General features: G+C 36.7%; 1 protein-coding gene across 1 annotated transcript in view; it reads left to right on the top strand.

Annotated features, from left to right (window-relative positions):
* Atf3 (Activating transcription factor 3) overlaps positions 1–21,056 on the top strand; it is a 40,626-nt gene that overhangs the window by 7,809 nt on the left and 11,761 nt on the right. The window contains exon 2 of the mRNA XM_017231946.3: positions 11,123–11,174. The gene's annotated coding sequence lies outside the window, so the exon portion shown is untranslated. The remainder of the gene's footprint in view (positions 1–11,122; positions 11,175–21,056) is intronic.

Below are 21,056 nucleotides of genomic sequence, written 5' to 3'. Positions count from 1 at the left end.
GCTTTTTGATCCATAAAATCAGACACTAAATTCGGATAACAAAAAATTTGCCAACAAACAGAAAGAAAAACTCTCAAACAATTGTGATTAATAATAGAATAATAATAACAGTTTGCATCTTAATTATATAACAATTAAAAGAGAACGGATGAGAGGCCAGTGAAGGTTACTTAAATATGGGAAAATTTCGGGTTTATATATCATTTTTCTTTTAGTATTTTTTTTTATGAAATTATTCATAATTTCGTTGAAACAAAGACAAATTTGACAAATACAAATTGCTGACTGGAAAATTGGATTGTTAAGCTAAATGCAGTGAGTTTTTTGCGGTTTTTTTTTGTCAAGGTCACTGGAACAACCAAAAATAATTTGTCACCTCTCTGGGATGCGATTTCATTGCGCAATAAAAAAAATACAACAAGTCAACAACAATTTAAGTGGCAAGGAGTAGGAATTAAAATTAAAATTTAGAGACGAGCTGGATTTTTAGCATAACAGGTTAAAAAAAAAATTAAAAAAGCCTGAAAAGCCATCTGTCGAGAGACGCGTGCCAAGTAAGCTACAAGGGTTAGGGTTAAGTGAATAATACTATATATATATATAAATATTTTTTAAAATATAAGCCGACAAAATTTATAAAATTTATAACCTAATGACTTTCTATTTTTTTTCTCATAATCTCTCTCATAAAATGCATCGTTTTTTCTTATTTGGGGCTTCGTAGTGCCTTTTCTTTTTATCCATCAATCATTGATTGATGGCTGCATCTTTTGTCTGAAATCCCCATCTCTCCCCCCCGCCAAACCCTTCTTTAAAGGTGTGAATTTTTTCGGTTTTATTCGTTTTTTGTGTTCATTGTTTATACCTCTTCCTCTTCGTTAACTTAACTTTGAACTTCAAACCAACAACAACAATGCCGTATAGCAATCAACTTCACCTTGTTCAAGGTCCGAAATAAAAAATAAAATAATACACAATAGAGCTTATGGCAAAGACCGAAAAAATGCTGTTCAATTTGCATAGGGAAATTGTTTATGTTTTAGCCAATCCGTTTGGATAAAAGTGATAAATGAGTAGAGGATTTAAGAAGAAACTTCCTCTTCACAAATAAATAAATAATCCAAGAGATGGTTGGAACCATCCAGTAATCAATAAAGACCAGAATCAAAGAAAGTCATGGGTTAAACGGCAGTCAAGGGCTTCCCCCGAAATTCGAAAAAATCGGGGGGATGGGGGGGCATCCATCACCTACACATTCCAAACTCAGTTCGACGTTCGTGCTTCATTACAGTGGCTCCTCGTTAAAGGCTATGTTGGGTTGATAATTTGCATTTTTAGTGAAAACTTAAAGGTATTATTAAAATTTAAGTAATTGCTATTATTAAAGTGGTAATTAAATAAAAAGTATCTAAAGATCACCTCAAGTTCAGTTGGAAAGTTAAATGTATGTATATTTAAGTCTGTACTAAATATATACATTGTTTTTATTTGATTTTTTAATTAAGAAAATGCTAAAAAACAAGGGGGTTGAACCCAGAGCTACTTAGTCTTTAAAAAAGACTTAGCTTATTTTTAGGTTTTTTAGAGGAAAAATAGAAAAAGAATAGTTCTTTGAAATAAAAAAAGTCTTAAAATCTGGTTGGAGGGTCTATCTTATGATATATTATCTTTATGAAGTGCCCATCGTACTTCCAATCTTCAAATTATTGAAATAAATTGTATAAAATAAAAAAAACCAACTTAGAAGTATTTTCTAGAAGGGCTTAAGCCCATAACTAAGCTTAAAATTACACAATCTTGTTTACTTAGTTTTTAAATAAAAATGTATTCTTAATATTATACAATATTATAATATCTTAATATTATATAATAATAATATTATATATTTAAAACCAAGTTAGAACCTCTATCTTATACCACAATCTCTTTATGGAGTTCCCACTGTACTTCCAATTGGTTTGTTACGTACAGTTACGTTGGCGTCTGCACTTCCGTAGCTTATAGTATAAGAAATCGGCCCACACAACAAGTCCAAGCCCCTCCCCTCCCCCTCCCCCGCCACTGATGTTGATTTTTCTTGGCCTATACTGCACGTGGGCGCTGCACTTTTTTGTGTGTTTTGAGTTACCGCCGGAGCTGGTGGTTGAAATATTTTTATTTGCTTTTTTTTTCGGTGGTGCCCTGGCCATATGGTGGGTCAGGTCAAACCACAACTGCCCCACTCACACACACACACATATAGTATAGTTGTGACCTTCTGCCGACATTGGGCGCGTTCCAGGAAATGGCATTAGCTCCTTCTGGCTTTCTTCATTTTCTTCTACGGGGGGGTTTCTACGAAGCTCCTCTATATCTTCCTGCTAATCATATTAATGCAGTGTGCGCCCGAGGGCTTGGCCCAAAAGGTTTGGCTCTGGGCTTCTCAACCCACCTTGCTGCTGTCTCTCTCCAGCCATCTCTTTCTTTTTGTTCAGCCCTAAATACTGCTATCTCTTTCGGTCATTCCCGTTTTGTGTCATCACTTTCGCTGCTGCATATCGTGTTTTATGGGTCACTCTGCCCCTTGCTGTCCTGTTTTTTTTTTGTTTGTTTGTTGTTTGTTGTTTTTGTTGTTTTTTGGGTCATGTCCGTCAGAAAGAACTGGTGGTAATATGATAGGGCCAGGAAGTCCGGCGGGAATCCATTTTAATAGCTTGGTTCTGTCGCCCTGCTGCTACTGTTTCCTCCTAACTGGCCAGGGTTGTCGCCTCAAAAGTGATAGTCGAAGGTCGAAAAGGACCTGACATGTCAGGTGTCACTTTCGCAAAAATATAGTATCTCTAGAGAAGAACTATAAATTATTTTGTTTATCTCGTTTGACTTAATAATAAAATAATATTTTTCACGATCATCCAACTATATTTCTTTCTGGTGTGTATATACAATATATTCCTATTTTAAGTCTATTTTTATCAAATGGCAACTTGGCAACACTAGTTGTGTGTGTTTTTTTGTTTGTGCCTCGTTCGTTTTTTTTCGCACAATATGGACTCATTAGCACAAGACCCAAATAAAATAAGAAAAAAAAAATAAAGAGCGACTCCGGCCTGAACCCGAACCCAAAAAAAAAAAAATAAAAAAAAAAGTAAAACACAAACCCCGAGTCGGTCCAAGTTCCGTGCCCCGTTCAACTAATTAATTATGCCCCTGCAACGTCATGGGGGTGTAAAATATATATAATTTGCATGAGCCCCTGGCCCTGTCTGTGTGATAATGTATTTCGAGCTGGTTCTCATTTTTTTTGTTTTTTTTTTTGTGAGTAATTGAGTCGAAAAGAAATTTGCATTGTATTTAGTTACACACGCACATGGGTCGAGTGGATCGGACGGATACATTAGCATGAATATCCGCAGCATAGCACCCGAATTAAAGCATAGAACAGCTGGTGACCTCGACAAGGTGATCACACCCCATTCAGGAATATATCTATATGATAATATATGTTTAAGAACTGATCTTAACTTCCTTGTTGGACTTCTAACGAAGTAGCTACTGAAGCCGGTGACCCCGATCGCATGCAACAGCTATGGTGTGTGGTGACCCCGTCGATGGCCACAAGTTCGTTGACATTCGCAAACCAACAAAAAAAAAATCAGCTTAAGAGATAATTAAAGCCAAAGCCAGTTGTCAAATATGCAAAATTATATAATTATGATAACAGCACATTGCAAAATGTTGGGTTTCTTATACATTTTTCAAGCGTTTCTTTGCTGATAATACGTATGTATGTACTTTCAGCTTCATGTTCTTTTTTTTTTTTTGGTTTTTGTTGTATATATACTATATATTATTTTTGTTTCGGGCTTCGTGTATAAGCGTTGAGATATGCAAATTAGCTTTGGCCTTGGCGTGGGCGTTAAAAGCTTTCTGTTCCAGCGAGTATATGTGTGGATTTCAAACTTCGTTACACTTTACTGCTCTCCTCAGCTCTGAGTAGGAGTTGATAGCTCTGGTCGATATATATGTATATGTATCTTCTGGTCTGGGGCCAAGTTTTCCGATTAGTCAGAAAAGTAAGAAAACCTTCTCTCCTAGTGACACGCTGACCGATTTGAAAAAAAATTTCTTGACCATTCCCAGTTCCGAATGCGTAGAGACTTTCGAATGGAATGGTCACTTGGCCATAAGTCTTTGAATCAGAATTGGAATCGGAATTGGAATGGGAATCGTTTTTCTTCGCCAAATGGCAAAGCATTCATAAATTATTCAAAGCAAATCAAATAGCATACGAGGAGAAATAAAAGAAAAATAGCAATTTGGCCTCTTTGGTTCATTGGCATTTCATTTGCCATATTCACCATTAGCCACTTCCCACTCCTCTCTTTCTATATATATACTATATACTAGATATATATATATATATATATTTATTTTTATTTTTTTTTAAATTTTTTTTCCATTTGTATCTGCAACTTCCCATTCACGCACACCTCACCATTCATTAGTCGAAACTAGTTTCTCTTTAGTATTTGTACTCGTCGACTCTTTTGTTTGTTTCCACACAGTTTTGGATTCGGATTCGGATATTTCTACTTCTACCTCTATTTACTTTAGTTTGTATTTCCGAGCTTTGTTCAACTTGTTTCTGCTATGCTAATTAGCAATCGAAACAAACCCATCCGTACCTCCATTTAAAACAATAAGCAATTCATTTGGAATTCAAAAAATAAATTAAAATATCATAAAGCCCCCGCAACGACCAAACAAACAAGCAACAAAACAAAAAAAAAAACTCACCAATCAAAAATATTTCTGGTCCCCCATTATCATAATCATAATGATGGTGAGGCGTAACCCCGCATTTGTTCAACATTAATTGAAGTTTTTGAGGAATTTGTTTTAAAAGGGGTTTTTGGAAAAAGAGCAAGTACTTGGTGGGGCGCTGACATATAATTCTGTAAGATAAACCTTTGAAAATAGGCTTTAAAATGGACAAGTTCTTAGAGGACCCTGCCATACAATGTACGGCTCAAAAAATAGAAGAATGTCGGTTGTATAATTTCAAACATAGATTTTAGGAAATAAACCTTTGAAAGGTACTTATTACCAATTAAAGACTATATATCTTTGTGGCTCTAACTTGTTGTATAACTTTTTGCGGTAAGATTTTACGAGTTGCACCTTTGAAACGTACTTTATAGACCCTCTATATATGTATATTTTTTTTTGACTCACTTGACTTGTGACCCTACTCAACGACTTCATTGTTGCCTTTTTTTAACTTTGTTGCAGTCTTTCCCCAATTCTCCAATCTCCCTATAAAGTCGATTTTTTTGTCGTTTTTGTTACACGATTAGATCTGTCTCTCTCTCTCTAGCATCCAGATCGGATGTGAACATGCCGGGTATATGCTTGTAATTCTAGTATCCATTTCTGTTGCATTGTCAGCATTAATTTGCAAGTGAAAAGCGGCGACATTGAAGCGACAACTACACAATTATAGTAGAAACAAAAACAAAAAGCTACAGTGCTGACACGACGACCGATCATCAAAGTGCCACGCCCATTCGATCCGATTCTATCCATGCCCGGCACATGCCCGGCGGTCACTTTTCAATTCAATTACCGACTGCAAGTTAATCAATCAATCAATTACTGTAATAATGACAAAAGCGATTTGAAAAAAAAGCGAATATCAGGCGGCGCCTCGAAAAGATCCATCTGCAGTAACGTCCACCCACCCACCACAAATATAGTATCTTTATATATTTCTTTATTTTTTTTTTGTTTCATTGAAAAGTCGGCCCTGGTGTTAGGGGCTTCCAATGTTTGACCGAATTTATAGCCGGACATTTACATAGGCATTTTATGGCTTTCCAAGTGGCAGTGGAAGTTCCCAGGCGGTACCCCTACCTCTCGATACATATATACTTGAATACAAAATATATTCTACATATATAAGTGTATGTATATTCTCGGTCACCATGTGAAGGCTCTACTCAGGTGGCAAATAAATTTCGTTGAATTTCTTTTGTTGAAAGATCAAAGCGGCAACAAAGAGCCCACAATTTATTGGGTTGGCGCAAAAAATGTTAAGTATTTTCAAGAGCTGGCTACTAAAGTGTATTAATTTGGATTATTTTGATACATTTTGGATTAAATATGGGATAAGCAATTGGATGATTTTATCTTCAAATTTGCAGTTCGATCAATTTCGATACGTTTGATAAAGCTTTAAGATAATTAAAGGTATACAAAAGTATGCATTGTAACATTCGAAAAGCTAAGTATACAAAAACTTTTAACTTTTTTTTGTAAAATCCTTAATTTAAGCACTAAAAAACCCAAAATAAAATAAAATCGATTATTTCGATAACTTTCAAGTGTTGTGAATCCCCGAGGCCGAAGCTAATTGCCTCTTTTTTTTTTATTGATCACCTTCGAGTACTGGCTTTAATTGGGTTAATTATATTGGCTGTGATACGGTTATCAAATGGATTTTCTTTTAGCCAATTCCAGGAACGATCCATGGGCCATGGTGTTGGGACAAGTTAGTAGATCCGCTATCGATTTCCTCTTGCTGGGTGGCCTGGGGAGTGGAAAAGTGCATCAGGTTGGCAAATATTTAACAAATTGTTCATCTAACTGAGTCACGGTCAACTTACACGAGTTACCGAGGTGTTGGCACTGTCTGTGGCTAAATATTTTTTCCTGAACTGAGCCCGGTCTCGGAGCCACAAAAATCAGCAAACAAACGAGCACACGATAATTGGCGTTCATTATCAATGGGCAAATACAAGTACAAGTCAATCCAAAAACCCTTTAAGTGATCGTCTTTATACAGGGGGTAGGGCCAGACAGTAAAGGGGGGGTCTCTGTTGGAAAAATAAAAAAAATTAGGAGGGAGGGGCTGGCAGACACGACGACGACCACTACGACCACGACGACTCTAAGCGGAAATCCAAAAACGCAACTTCAACACAGAGTTGGCTTTTTGGGCATGGAACTTCCCGTATGGCATGGAACCTTTTGATTGCCCCTCTGCAATTATGACCAGGTACTTGTCTCAGTGCCCCCTCTCCCCCCTCCCTTGTTGTTTTTTTTTAAACATGCATGTGTGTGCCGTGCTTTTGTAATGACTTTTTAATGGTCGGTGTGTGTACTTTGCCACCAAAATTGGCCAGGCCAAGTAGTCGTCGGGCTAATCAATATTAAACACGACAGAGTGAGTGAGAAGGTACTCTATTCCTCCTATCCCCTCCCCTCTCACCTCTCTGGGTCTTAAGCATTATGACCATATCTTATCGTTGGCCAGACCTTCAACTTACAACACATCTGAGAGCCCAAGTGAGTTGAAACCGGAAGCATTAGAAGCCGGCCGCCGACAACTCAAAAAGCCCAGACTTTTGAAACAAAGCACGAAAAATCCAGTGTGAAAAAATACAGTTTCTTTTGTGTAAGTCCGTCGAAGGTCAAAACCTAAAGGGCCTAAATCCCCCCCTTCGCAATAGGCCAAGAAACACAGCCACGCCCTGATCTCTCTGATTACAATACCAGGAAGGGCCATAAATCAGTTACATTCCGGGGGCTCTCTCAGATGCTACCCGCCAGGCACACAAAAATAAACATTAAAACAAAACGTATAATTTTTAGACAAAAAATTTGAAGAAAAAAACGCCAACAGCAATTAAAATTATAAGACTATAGATTGCAAAGTTTATTAGTTAAAAAAAAAACAATAAATAAAGGTTTAATTAAGGTTTCCTAATCCTAAAAGTACGGGGTTTTAATATTTGAGGAAGCCCTACTTTTCTAACCTTTGTGTTTTTATTTAAATTTGAAGAATAATAAAATAAAGTTTGAGTTACTATATTTTTTAAGGGCTTTATACTATTGTCTAATAATTCATTTTTGTCTTAAAAGTTTAGGGTTTTCAAAAATAATCAAACTGGGCATAAAATAAAGAAATAAATCAAATGCTGGAGTAAAGTTTGATTTAATAACTTTTTTTGTTAGAAAATATATGTATTTTAGTTACTTTAATAAATTTTAAATCTATTTTAGTTTTATTTCATTTATTTTAATATAAAAACTCTTAAATAAAATGATGGAAATATTCTTTCTCTTAGCACTGGTTTCAAAATGTTTCAAAATTCAAATAAACTTAGTCCTTAACCCTTCCCGTCTTAAATCACCTGAAAACCTTCACAATCCCTAGAATTACCCAAAAACAACCTCTAAACCCTGCTAATTTAAAGATTAATAACCCATCTAATTTGCATTTTGATCCTAATGCCATAAATCTTCGTTTAAACGCAATACCTATAATTATATTTAATTTAGTCTTAATTATTTGAATTAAAAGGTTTTCCGTTGATTAAAACCCCAAGGTCAGGATAAGACTACCGTTTTTTTTTTGGCAGTTTCCTTAATTTGCCTGGCGCCTGGCTAGGAAAATAAAAAATAAATAAGTGCATTTCCAATTGGACTTTGGCCGCTGGCTAATTAAGCGATTATTTTCGGTTTGTTGGGGTTTCTGGTTCGAAATTCGAATGGTTCGGCCACTCAAGTGTGATTTATGTGTCGGACGTTAGTCCCACGCAATGAACCGATTTCGATTCGATTCCGCTTTATAGTATATATATGTGTATGTTACTATATAGTAGATAGTGTGGTGTAGTATATAGTGCACAGAGGTCAAATTCTAAATTCTAATTGACAAAGAGCCGGCGCACAGTGGGTCAAAACGAGCTGGCCCGCCTGGCACACTGCCATATTATTTGATTCATTCAGCTTCTAGCTTGTGGCCTCCATCCCCCCCCCATAGATTAATGAAATTAGACAATCAACATCAAGTCTCTCAAGTGGTTGGAATACGAAAGACAAAAGCCCAACAACTTGGCGGCGAAGAAAAACAAAAAAAAGAAAAAAAGCGAAATTAAAATCACTTAATTAAATAATTTTTAATGTGTCTCCACCTCGTTGGCTGCCGAAAAAAACAAAAAAAAATTGAAATTGAAATATATACAGTTTTTACTACTATTGTAGAGCAGCTGTCGTTGGTTAATTGCCCTCCGAGTCGGCATAGTCATTAAGAATCATACAAATTGCCTTCTATATATAGATATATATATGTATATACTGTCCAGATCACACAGAATGCATCCCAGTCAAGGTCATCATCAATTTTTTCCCATTTCGTATCGCCCATTCCCATCCGATGTTCGATCTTACGAGTGGCAATTGAATATTACCCCCTAATGAGATCCATAAAGCACACTTTTGTATTACAAATCTCCCTCCCTCCCTGTTTCCTAATATTTCCTCCCTAGATTTCTCCCCCCTCGAGGCAATTACTGCAAATTAACATTTGGTCGAATGGGATTTAAAAAAAAGCTCTAAACGAGTTGCAATTTCAAGTTCATTTTTAGCAAAAAATTATCTTTTTTTTAATTTGGAAATTTTGATTTAAATACAAGGTGTGTTTAATTTATTCAGAACTTTGGATTTTTGTAGACTCGTTAGACAGGATTTTAAGACTTTCGAGTTGATTATTGAAAGGTAATACATAATTTTATAGGTTTTTATTGATGAGGTGTTTTTTTAATCAGATTTTATAACTAAGAAATAATAGATTTATGGGTTTTGAGGGGGTATTACCATAAATTACTTGGAAAAAAGACATTCTACAAGTGCAAGCCATAAAAATACTTGCATTTTTTAAGTTTTGTTAGGGTTTTGAAAGAAGAGTACTTAAAGAAGACAATTTTAAGAGAAATACTACTATTTCTAGAAGTATGGGGTATCATTAGGCCCCTTTTTCAAGCTCAAAAGCTTTGTTAAGTAAGTAAAAATTAATTATTTCTATTTCTACAAGTACCTGGTATCATTATTGCCTTTATTGCTTTAATTCCCTCCTGGCCCTGCTTCGAGTTACGCAATCAGAGGCACTACCTGAATATCAATGAGTCAGTGTGGAAAGCTTCATGTCTAAATTATCCTTTATCACTTCATTCGGCTGGGACCGCGAGGACTCAATTAATCGTGCTTTCAACAGCATGCTTTCAATGCGGTTTCTGGCCCACACTCCTTTTTGGCCAAATCAACAGCCAAACAGGCAAACAGCAGAAACGGCAGCAACAAAATTGCTGTTAATTGCACCTAATTGGGGCCTTTGCACATTTCAATGCGAATTAAACGCGAAAATTCGCACAAAATAACAAAAACCAAGACCCAAAACCGAAACCGAAACCGTTGCCAGGTATCCACGCCAAATACCCCAATCCTCCTCCTCCATTCAGTTCCCTGGGTTTTATTTTGAAAAAAATTTAATGACATTAAAAAGAATGCAAACAGAAAATGCAATACAATCGATGCAAATGAAGTAGCGGTTACGGAGGCGATTTCCAAAATCCCAAAAACCGAACCAAAAAATACACAAAGTTCCAGTGGACGAAGCGCAGAGAATTCTCCTGCAGCCTAAGTAAACACAGAAATCCCCCAAAACGATACCCTCTTTCAAGATTTAAGCCAAATTAATGGACCTGCTTTTGCTACCTCCTACTTAAGTGGGTGTATTGGTTTTTGAATCAAAACATGCTATTTGTACTTTCACCAAGCCATGAAAAGGCACATATGTGCATATATATTTATTCAAATGAGTATCTTTTAAGCTGATAAACCCATCACAATTGTCTCTTTTTTTATTTTTTTTTTTATTTATATTCTGTGTTTGCCTAAAAAATTGGCGCTACCTACGCCTGTTTTGTTTTTAGCGTCGTTTTCTTCTTTTTGTATTCGCAATGATTCATAAAAGTCCCCAATGGTAGATATATATATATATATAATATATAGACATCCCATATATCCCCGCAGCTATGTGACTCCAGCGGCGAGTGGGGGTCGTTCGCCCAATCAATAACCATCAATCGTCTTTACGAACAGTAAACACACATAATAGATGGCCGTAAGCCGCAATTATTGATGGCAAGGGGGGAGGGGGGGAACCTCACACGGTTTTTGGCTTTAACTTTTTTGTCGGTTTTGTCGGTTTTTGGTTTCAAATCCAAAATTCATGCCATGCACATTGTGTTTGTACATTAGACGCTAATCAATGCTAACAGTTTCCTCTTTTTATTTTCAGCTCAGCTCTGCTCGGCTCGGCTCGGATCGGCGATTTGTGCATTTTTTTAATGGTAAGTCCAAGTGCGATAGCTCTACCAAAGCCGGTTTTAATTTTTGATCAATTTTTTAAAAGTTATAACCAAGAATTCACGAATCTTTACAGAGGTAACGTGGAAAAAGTAATTTGCTTTTGGTTATAACTTTTCTTTAAGTACTGGGTATCTTATAGCCTCCAAAAATGATTGTTTTGAAGAGTAAATAGAATTTTTTTGAATATATGTCCCATATAAGTTCTATTTATTAACATATTTTATTATATTTTACAAAGATTATCCTGAAAAAGCCAGTTCCATTCACTTAGGAATATTACTACAAGTACCGGGTGTCATATAGTCTCAAACAATGATCCTTCCTTTCGACTTTAAACGGCTTTGCTTATATTGTTGTGCTTTTCACAACAAAAACAATTCAAAACTGTAAAAAAATCACATTCAAATATATACATATCCTCTATACATTATATTTAACTCCATCATTTTTCATTTCATATTCTACAAGTACCGGGTATCCTATAGTCTCTGTTCTTTTCTTATTAGTCTGTCTGTTGACTTTAATGGCTTGTGATTATTTTTTTTGGCTTCTAATATGTAATATCTCTCTAGATCAGATCCAACTACGTATCCCATATAAATTCTATTTAATTTCATAATTTTTCTATCCAACCCCCCACCCAACAACTCTTCCAGTTCCGTTTCAATTTGCTTTTTTTTGTTTATGCCAACTGCAATCGTCCCATTTTTGTCCGTTCGCGGAGTAAACAATCCATTAAATGGCACTGCTATATATAGTACCGCTAAGGCGATCCAAAATTGGGGAGGGAAACACAGAACACAGACACACACACAAATACAGCTTCCTGGCTAAAAAAGACTAAAATATTACCCATACGCACTGTGGCACACGCATACCACCCGAACCAGACGGGGCAAGCTACACGCAAAGAACACACAAAGAAACGGATAGCCAAGTCAAGCGAAATCAATCAAAAGACAGCAAATTTTCAGCACGCAATCAATTCATAACCCATATAACCCCAACCCCAGTCATTCCCGGGGGTATGCTGGTCCAAATTACAAGAATGTGCGTCACAAGGTGCGGGGCCAAGGCAAGTAATTTGTGTTGTGTGTGTAGTGTGTGTGTGTGTTTGGTTGCATCTGGCGGGGTTTGAGGTCCTCGAGACAATTGGGCGCCACTTGGTTCGTTTGTCCTGTGCTTGCTTTTATGTTTAATACACTTTCAGAGAGTATATTAGTTGGTTTATAAATAAATTGAGGAAATAATATGTATATTTAATAAGAAAGTAACTAGAACTTCCTTTCAGTTTCTAAAATATAGACTCTAGGTTTCTTATAGAGACTTCTTTATATGAAAGATCTTAAATAATACAAAGTCTGAGTATTATCCCATAGCTTTTTATTAAAAATAACCCTGTCCGTGTGTCCGTGTGTCCACCCATTCCATTCCCTAAAAATAATCATAGTTTTGGCATCTCAAGTAGTACAACCTTCAAACTTTTTTTCACCAACTAAGGGTATAAAAACTTCTCCTTGGCCTCGAGTTTGGCCCTTAATTCTTGTTTTATTTTTTGTGTTTTTCGTTTTTTTTGTAGTTGTACTTTTATTCGCGTGCGTGGCTGGCGAATCAATCAAAGAAGCCAAGACAAGAATCTGCCACATTTACAGTCGAGTTACGCGCAATTTAACCTGTCTGGCTCCCCACTTGCCACCTTCCTGCCACATGCCACTTCTCTGTCCACTCTCATTCCCCTATCCAATTTCTTGTCTATCCTTCGCATTTTCTGCTCACTCAATTATCATAATTGCGCCGTAAGAGGGTGGAGGCCGAAATGATAATGTCGGCGCCAGCATTTCCGCTCTTATTAACGACTTTTTTGCGTCCTGCGCCCAGGACTCAGCTCAACCGTCTCCCATTCTCTTGTTTCGACACTCAATGCTCCTTGTTTTTGGCCAGTTGCTTTTGGACCATGGCTAGAAACACACCCACGGACCCATGGACATGTGGCCATGTTTTTGCGGCTTTGTGGCTGCCTGACACGCACAATTAGGTTCAACTTAGTCCAAGATACATACAAGGATACAAACTACATGGCTCGATTTTTCGTCTCAAAATCAAATCAAATAAAATCACAATTTACTACGCTCACGCACGCATCCCCTTCTTCTATTCTATTCTATTTTATTTATTAGAAAAAAAAAAAAAAAACCAGAAGCAAAAAATAGAACAAAATAAAGCGCTGTCGTGGCGCTTTTTTTGTAGTTTTTTTTTTTTTTTTGAACATTTCCACATTTTGCCTCGCTTCCGTTGCGCCTTAATGCACTTGACCTTCGGAGCGATGATTTGGCTGCCAGATCGGTATCCAAATTCAAATCTGACTACAAAATACGAATACATTTTGCGTATTACGAGTGTGCTTAAATCCAAATCTGATTCCGAAACACCCGTTGCAACTCAAGCGAGACAACATTTGGTTGCAATATGTTGCTGGTATTCTACAATTTCGATGAGTATTTGAAATAGAAGCTAGTTTTAAAATAGATTTTTTTAGGTTAAAAGGTCTTAACTTTAAAATAATTGTTTGTAGAAAAATTTAAAAATAAACAAATTAATCAAACAAAACCTAGTTAGTTTTGAAATTGCCCTTTATATAGGTTTTCTTTGTAAAATCTTAGAAAATTAAAAAAAAAATATTAAATATATCCTCAAGCCTGTTTCGAACCCTTCACCTAATCATTGTCAATGTTTTGTTTTTTGATGGCCTTTCAATATCCTTTTCTGTTTATCTTGTCCTCAACTCGGATATAATTTCCACTTCCCTTCCATTCTGGTGGCTGTTCCTTCCTTCCGCTTGTGAGAACCACTGGCTTGACAAAGGACACGCAGTGTCCTTACTATTGTTGCCCTGCCATTGTAAAGTTTGAGTGTAAATTCCATTAGGATTATATTACGGCTCTTACAAACTTTACTTCCACGCATACACACACATGAAGCCAGAGAGACCGTAGCCCGAAACCGAAGGAAGCCGCAAAAGTTTCGTTTGGCCCATAAAGTAGGAGAATTCGCTTTTATTATCCTTGGCATATCCTTGATGAAGGAGACAGATAGTTGGATAGTTGAGGCGACAGAGGGAGACCGAGAGTGTGAGTTGGCAACGAGGAAAGTTCAAATGGATTAGGGCCAGTATTCTTATTTTTTTTTCTGATGAAGCCCCGCAAGGCGTTGCCTCTAAAATATATATATGTATATATATATATACTCACACATGTGAAATGTGCGTGCCAAGCAAATGGCAGGATATGTGTCAAGGACACGCCACATGTCCTCTTGATATGCCACTTTGTGCTTTTTTTTTCGACTCCCGCTGCTTTGTAGTAGGTGCAATGGGCGTGGCTCTTTTGGGCTGGGCCATAATACATTTGGGACACATTCGCCGTCCACTAATTGATGTTGCCTCCTCCACTTTATCGCCCTGCCATCCATGCCACTGCCATCCAGCTCTCTAATCCCATTTTTTCGCCGCTTTTTTCGGCACTCCCTGGCGCATAAATTTTCAAATTCCTAAAAATTGGACATTTGCTTTTGGGATAAAATATCACTCTGACAAATTAAATAATAGACAATTATGTGGATTATTTTTAAAGATTTTCATAAGATATATTGGATGAATCGGATAATAATTTAATAAGATATAGCCATCACTGTGGGCCCTATACGGAAAAACACCATTTTTAGGGGACCCATCACGAAAAATGGACAAAAAATCTAAAAAATATTTTTTCTCAGGATTTTGATGCAGAATGATGGAGAATCGATCCACAAATCGTTTAAGGTACACAGATTGAGAATCGGATAGAAATTGGGGAAGATATAGCCATCACTGTGGACCCTATAGGGGAAAACACCATTTTCAAGGGGACCCATCACGAAAAATGGACAAAAAATCTAAAAAATATTTTTTCTCAGGATTTTGATGCAGAATGATGAAGAATCGATCCACAAATCGTTTAAGGTACTCCGCTTGAGAATCGGATGGGAATTGGGGAAGATATAGCCATCACTGTGGACCCTATAGGGGAAAACACCATTTTCAAGGGGTCCATCAGGAAAAATGGACAAAAAATCTAAAAAATATTTTGTCTCCGGATTTTGATGCAGAATGATGGAGAATCGATCCACAAATCGTTTAAGGTACTCCGCTTGAGAATCGGATGGGAATTGGGGAAGATATAGCCATCACTGTGGACCCTATAGGGGAAAACACCATTTTCAGGGGACCCATCACGAAAAATGGACAAAAAATCTAAAAAATATTTTGTCTCGGGATTTTGATGCAGAATGATGGAGAATCGATCCACAAATCGTTTAAGGTACACAGATTGAGAATCGGATAGAAATTGGGGAAGATATAGCCATCCCCGTGGGCCCTATACGGAAAAACACCATTTTTAGGGGACCCATCACGAAAAATGGACAAAAAATCTAAAAAATATTTTGTCTCGGGATTTTGATGCAGAATGATGGAGAATCGATCCACAAATCGTTTAAGGTACTCCGCTTGAGAATCGGATGGGAATTGGGGAAGATATAGCCATCACTGTGGGCCCTATAGGGGAAAACCCCATTTTCAAGGGGTCCATCACGAAAAATGGACAAAAAATCTAAAAAATATTTTGTCTCGGGATTTTGATGCAGAATGATGGAGAATCGATCCACAAATCGTTTAAGGTACTCCGCTTAAGAATCGGATGAGAATTGGGGAAGATATAGCCATCACTGTGGACCCTATGGGACTTATACAGAAATCCAGCATTTTAAAGGGAGTCCCTCAAAAAAATTAGGAAAAAATCTAAAAAATATTTCGTTTCAGGATTTTGATGTATATATAGATGTCTAAGATATTCTTCTCTGTGATCCAATAGGAATTGGCTGAAATATAGCTATGGATATGACCCATAAACGAAAATCCAGTATTTTGAGAGGACCCCCCCGGATGGAAATTAGAAAAGATATGGAATAATGTATAACCCCTTGGATTCGATTTAAAAAATTCTTTAAAAAATTATAGAAATCTCCAATTGTTGTAATCTTTCTGCCCCACAATAACTCGTTAATTTTCTTTCCTTAAATTATATTTTTCTTATCGTTTCTTAATATTTTGTTGGTTAGTCATAAAATTGTTTATTGAATTTATGGGAGTTCAATGGTATTCAGTTGATTTTAATCGAAATAATCAAAATTTCTTTGTTATTTGAAATCGTGTTGAAAATGGCACTCTTTTGGCGAATCCCTTATTGTTATTTTTTTAATTTTTTTGGTTTCGCGATAAACAAAGTTAAGAACTGGAACTGAAAAATGTTTATGCCCCCGGATGGCTGGAGGGCCTGAGGCCTGTGGCTGATGCTGAGGCTGAGGATTTCCTCGAACTCTCCGGACAGCTGGCAGCTGCCATGAACAAGTGTAAAAAAACGAAGAAGAAAAAAAAAATTGGCCACAAATCCCCCGGACGCCTCTGCTTTTTTTTTTTTTTTTTTGGATTTTAGTTTTCAAGTTACAGCGTCGCCAACACAGAAATTTCCATTAGATCTACTTTGTAGAGATTCTATATGTATAGAGATCTGTATCTGTATTCGAGTATCTGTATCTGTGGCTGAGTATCTGTATCTGATGCTCAACTAAACTGTATATGTGTGTTTCCATTTTGGCCGTTCTCGATTCTCGTTCGCAATAAATAAACACAATAAACATTTTTAATGCGAATTCCTTCATAAAAATCACCAAGATGACGATGATGAGCTGGCCAATGATGATCGTGATGATAATGAAGTACGCCTTCGCCATCGTCTCTCTTAGTCTATTCTGACAGCTGTCGCATGGCCACGAACTCGAGAAGCATCTAACAGATACAAAAGTATCTGTATCTTGGAGGTACGAACGAGGTGCGAAAAGTGTTCTAAATGGCTTTTTGGCCGAAAAGCCACTGAAAACCCAAAGCAAACAAGCAGATAAAATTCCACCAAAAAAAAGAGAGAGAGGTGCGGAGGTGGTAGGGGGGGGACACCCAGTAAAGAAGTGGTCATAAATAACAATAAATAAAAAAAATACAACAAAAAAAAAGCTCAAAACTTGGCACTGCGATAATGTCACCTTAATCAACATAAATCGCTACGATGTCACAAAATGAATTAGCTTTTGGAAATTAATTAGATTCCGGTTGAAAAGAATCGGAATAAATCGAACAAGTGAGAGGAAAAACCAAAAAAAAAAAAACGAAAGAAAGAAAACCTTAAAAAAGAGTATAATAAAAAATGAAAGAACCCTGTTGATAAGATTTTTTTTGTTTTTTTCGATAAGACATCTTTTGAAATGGCTGATAAGCCACTGATAAAACACATAAAACACAAAAAAGTTTAATGAAAGTTGTGATTGCAAACGTCCTTGCCTCGAACACCAGTATCAGATACGTAGATACACAGCTGCAGATACAAAGATACTCTCAAGTAACACGCTTATCAGCCCACTGAATGACTAATACAATACCTTGTGCAGTCCAGTATCTAGATATTTTTCATTCCCGGTTGCTCAATCGCATTCCATTAATATTAGTATTTATTTTTTATTAAAAAAAAAAAATGAGGAAAAAAACTAGGAGCGTATTCGAACCCACCCCTTGTTTTTCTTCCCAGAAGTACTATACGCTTCTATCAACCAATTCATTTCCATAATTTTCCATTTTCCACGCTTTTCATTTACTTGCCAGCTGACAGTTTTGGGTTTTATGATCCTTAAGGATATACCCTTTCTTTTCTCCTTTTAATATTTCAAAGTTTATTGCCTACTTTGATCTGGCTTGTATTTATTTTTTGTTTATTTACGTTTTTGGTAAGTTTGTTTCCACAATGTTGCTTTTGTTTACTGAAATAGCTGTCAAAAGTGGCAAGTGTTTGAGATTGTTTTCTGGGTTTTCGAAAGTTTTTCTAAAACTTTTAAATGCTCTTTATTAAAATAAAATATTTTTGAATATTTAAAATAAATATTTCTTAACGAGAAAATATTAAATGGCTATCTAACCTGTAAAAACTTTTGTTTTAGATTGTTTTTCTTAATTCTTCTTTTTATTTTACCTCTTCCACTAGTATTTCAATTTTTTTGTTAGTATCTTAGTGTATTCCTTATTCGTTTTAGGAGTTTATAGCTTTATTCCTAAATTGCAAAAAATTTTCATATTTATAGTTGTATGCCTTGTGGTTCTCGAATTTAACGCTCGGAACGTGCATTGAAATGTTTATAACTGTAAAACTTGCGCCACGCGTTCTTCCATCAGCACCACCCCCTACCTCCTGGATGCCACCACCCCCTTGCCCTTCGGCCAAAATCCCACCACCCGCCCCCCACAAACCCCCCGTTGTCAGGACATTTTTGGCACAAAACTGCGGGACGCATACGGAATGTGCGAAAAATTCTTAGCCAGCTTTTGCCTTCTATCTCTCATTTACTGGCTCAGTGTGGGCTTAATTTTTATAACATTTTTATGTGCCACCACCCCCCCACCCCCCTTTTTGGGGGAAGTTAACCTCTCAGTTACCCCCTACCCCACCTTTTTTTTTTTTTTTGGTCTACCCGCGGCGCTCTTAAGTGAATAATAAATTAATTGAATCGCCACGCGGCCCATTTTTAGATGGCCTTTATAGGGTGGGGGGGTGGCTATTCGCACAGAATGTGAAATAGGAAATAGCAACCCCCCTTTGGAAAATTTTCTATGGCCCATTCGTAAAGTTTTATGTTAATAGCCTCGCTTGGAGCTCAGTTTTTATCACTTTAGTTCCACTACACCACCACCCCCCCCTTTGAGAGAAAAATACAAAGTACTGAACACATACCCACCCTTGGGGCATGGGGCATAAAACTCGACGCAATTAGCAAACTAATCAAAGTCAGATAGATGGATAGATAGATAGACTATCTAAATGCCTAATTAAAGTGTAAATTTCGTGCCATCTTCGAGGAGATTTGCCGAGAACGCCCCGTCCTTCTGCCACGCCCCTGGTGCATCAATGACACTTAATTAGAAAACAGCTGACAAGGGGGGGTATCTATCTATCAGATACGAATACTCGCTCTTTGGTGTGTTTGCCTTTGGCCTTTCTGTGTTTGGCTTTGGCCAATGCTTTTAATTAAGCCCGGCGAAGAAAAAGAAAACAACAACAATGAAAGTTTATTTTTATGGCCACACAGATACACACACACACACACACACACATATAGATAGAGAATAGCACAAGATATACAGATACACCCACATGGCATAATGGCCAACTACTTTCAGCTCAAAATCCATTTTGGCCAAAAAGACAACAGTGCGGAATATGAATAAATGAATTAAGACCTCAAGGGAATACAGAATAAAGAATAGAAAATAGAGAAACAATGAAATAGAGTATAGAACCTAGAACACAGAGTGCAAAGATACCACGAGATACGAAAACTTTTCTTTTTATTACAAAGTTTCAAAGGATTGGGAATGGAATTCGAGAGCGATATTGTGTTAATGATGATGCTGATGATGATGACGTTGGCAAAAACAAAAGCCACAACAAATGAAATACTAATAGATTGCTTTCTGTTATTCCCCGGAATCTCAGATATGCAAGTATCTTACAAATGGCAAAGTATCCTCAAAGAAGTTCTGGGATAATTGCTTAGAACTTTTGGAAAACTAAAGGAGCGATAAATGAAAGCTTTGAAGGAAAAAGTTTTTCTAAAATTAAAAAAAAAAAATTGATTTAAGCTTAAAAAACTTATCCAACAATCTTTAAGATATTTATTTAAATTTTCTTAAAAAAATTGCTTAAATAATTTCTTAGAACCTTTAAGAAACATAAGAAGTGGTTGGTTTAATGTTGCGAGTCAATTACATAGATAAATGCCTGCTTTTAAGAAACGCTTTGAAGAAATTATTAAAAAGAAAACTTAAAATCTTAAAAACCATAGGACATATGGTATATTTTTTAAATAGCGTTTTTTAAAAGTATATCTAGCCCCAAAATAAAACCCAACATTTCAAACCCTTTCAAGTACTCTTTATTTCCAAAACCCTTTCTCAGTACATGCCCCCTGATATGCTCCATTTCATATCCCATTTCTTTTTTTTTTCCATGTTAATGCTTTTTATTTATATTTTTTTTTTTTATTTTTTAAAAATTGGTCTGGCGTTTTTGGCCACTTGACCCGCCTTGCCCGACCGTCCCGCCCTGGCCGCGATTATTCGTGTGAAATGTAGAGTGCGAGGAAGGCACGTACTGAAACAGAAAAGCCGATAAACATTCATAGCCCGGCCGAGAGATGTGCGAACAAAATATTGTATATATCATATATTGTATATAGCATATATAGCCCGTATTGAGGGTATAATAATTTCACACCGAACACTCGCACGACCGATATACGGCTGTACGGCTGTACGGTTTCGTGCTCCTCGATCCGGGCATTATGTATCGCCCGTTATAAAGTGTTATTAATATAATGCTCAATGCTCGCCGACAAAACGTCCGATTCGATTGTGCAATCGCAACGAATACCCCCCTTGTATATCCAGTCCCCCGACCCGACACGGCCCGGGGTTCATAATTCATTCAATTTCGATTTGCATTCGCTGGCTCGACTAATAGCATGCAAATGGAACGGGAATCCAAAATCGGAATCGGAATCGAAATCGTTAGTATGGAATGCTCGCATTACTGACTCATCGATCAGTCACACTTTTAAGTCGAATATTTTTCGGTTGTGGCGACGTGACCGAAGCAAATACACCTATAAATTGTAATATTGATATTGCCAAACAATATTTGCATGAATCAGTTAAAATGTCAAGCGGTTAT

Source organism: Drosophila bipectinata, chromosome XL, assembly GCF_030179905.1.
Source record: "Drosophila bipectinata strain 14024-0381.07 chromosome XL, DbipHiC1v2, whole genome shotgun sequence".
Classification (NCBI taxonomy): domain Eukaryota; kingdom Metazoa; phylum Arthropoda; class Insecta; order Diptera; family Drosophilidae; genus Drosophila; species Drosophila bipectinata.
This window is presented reverse-complemented; position numbering and strand designations above follow the sequence as displayed.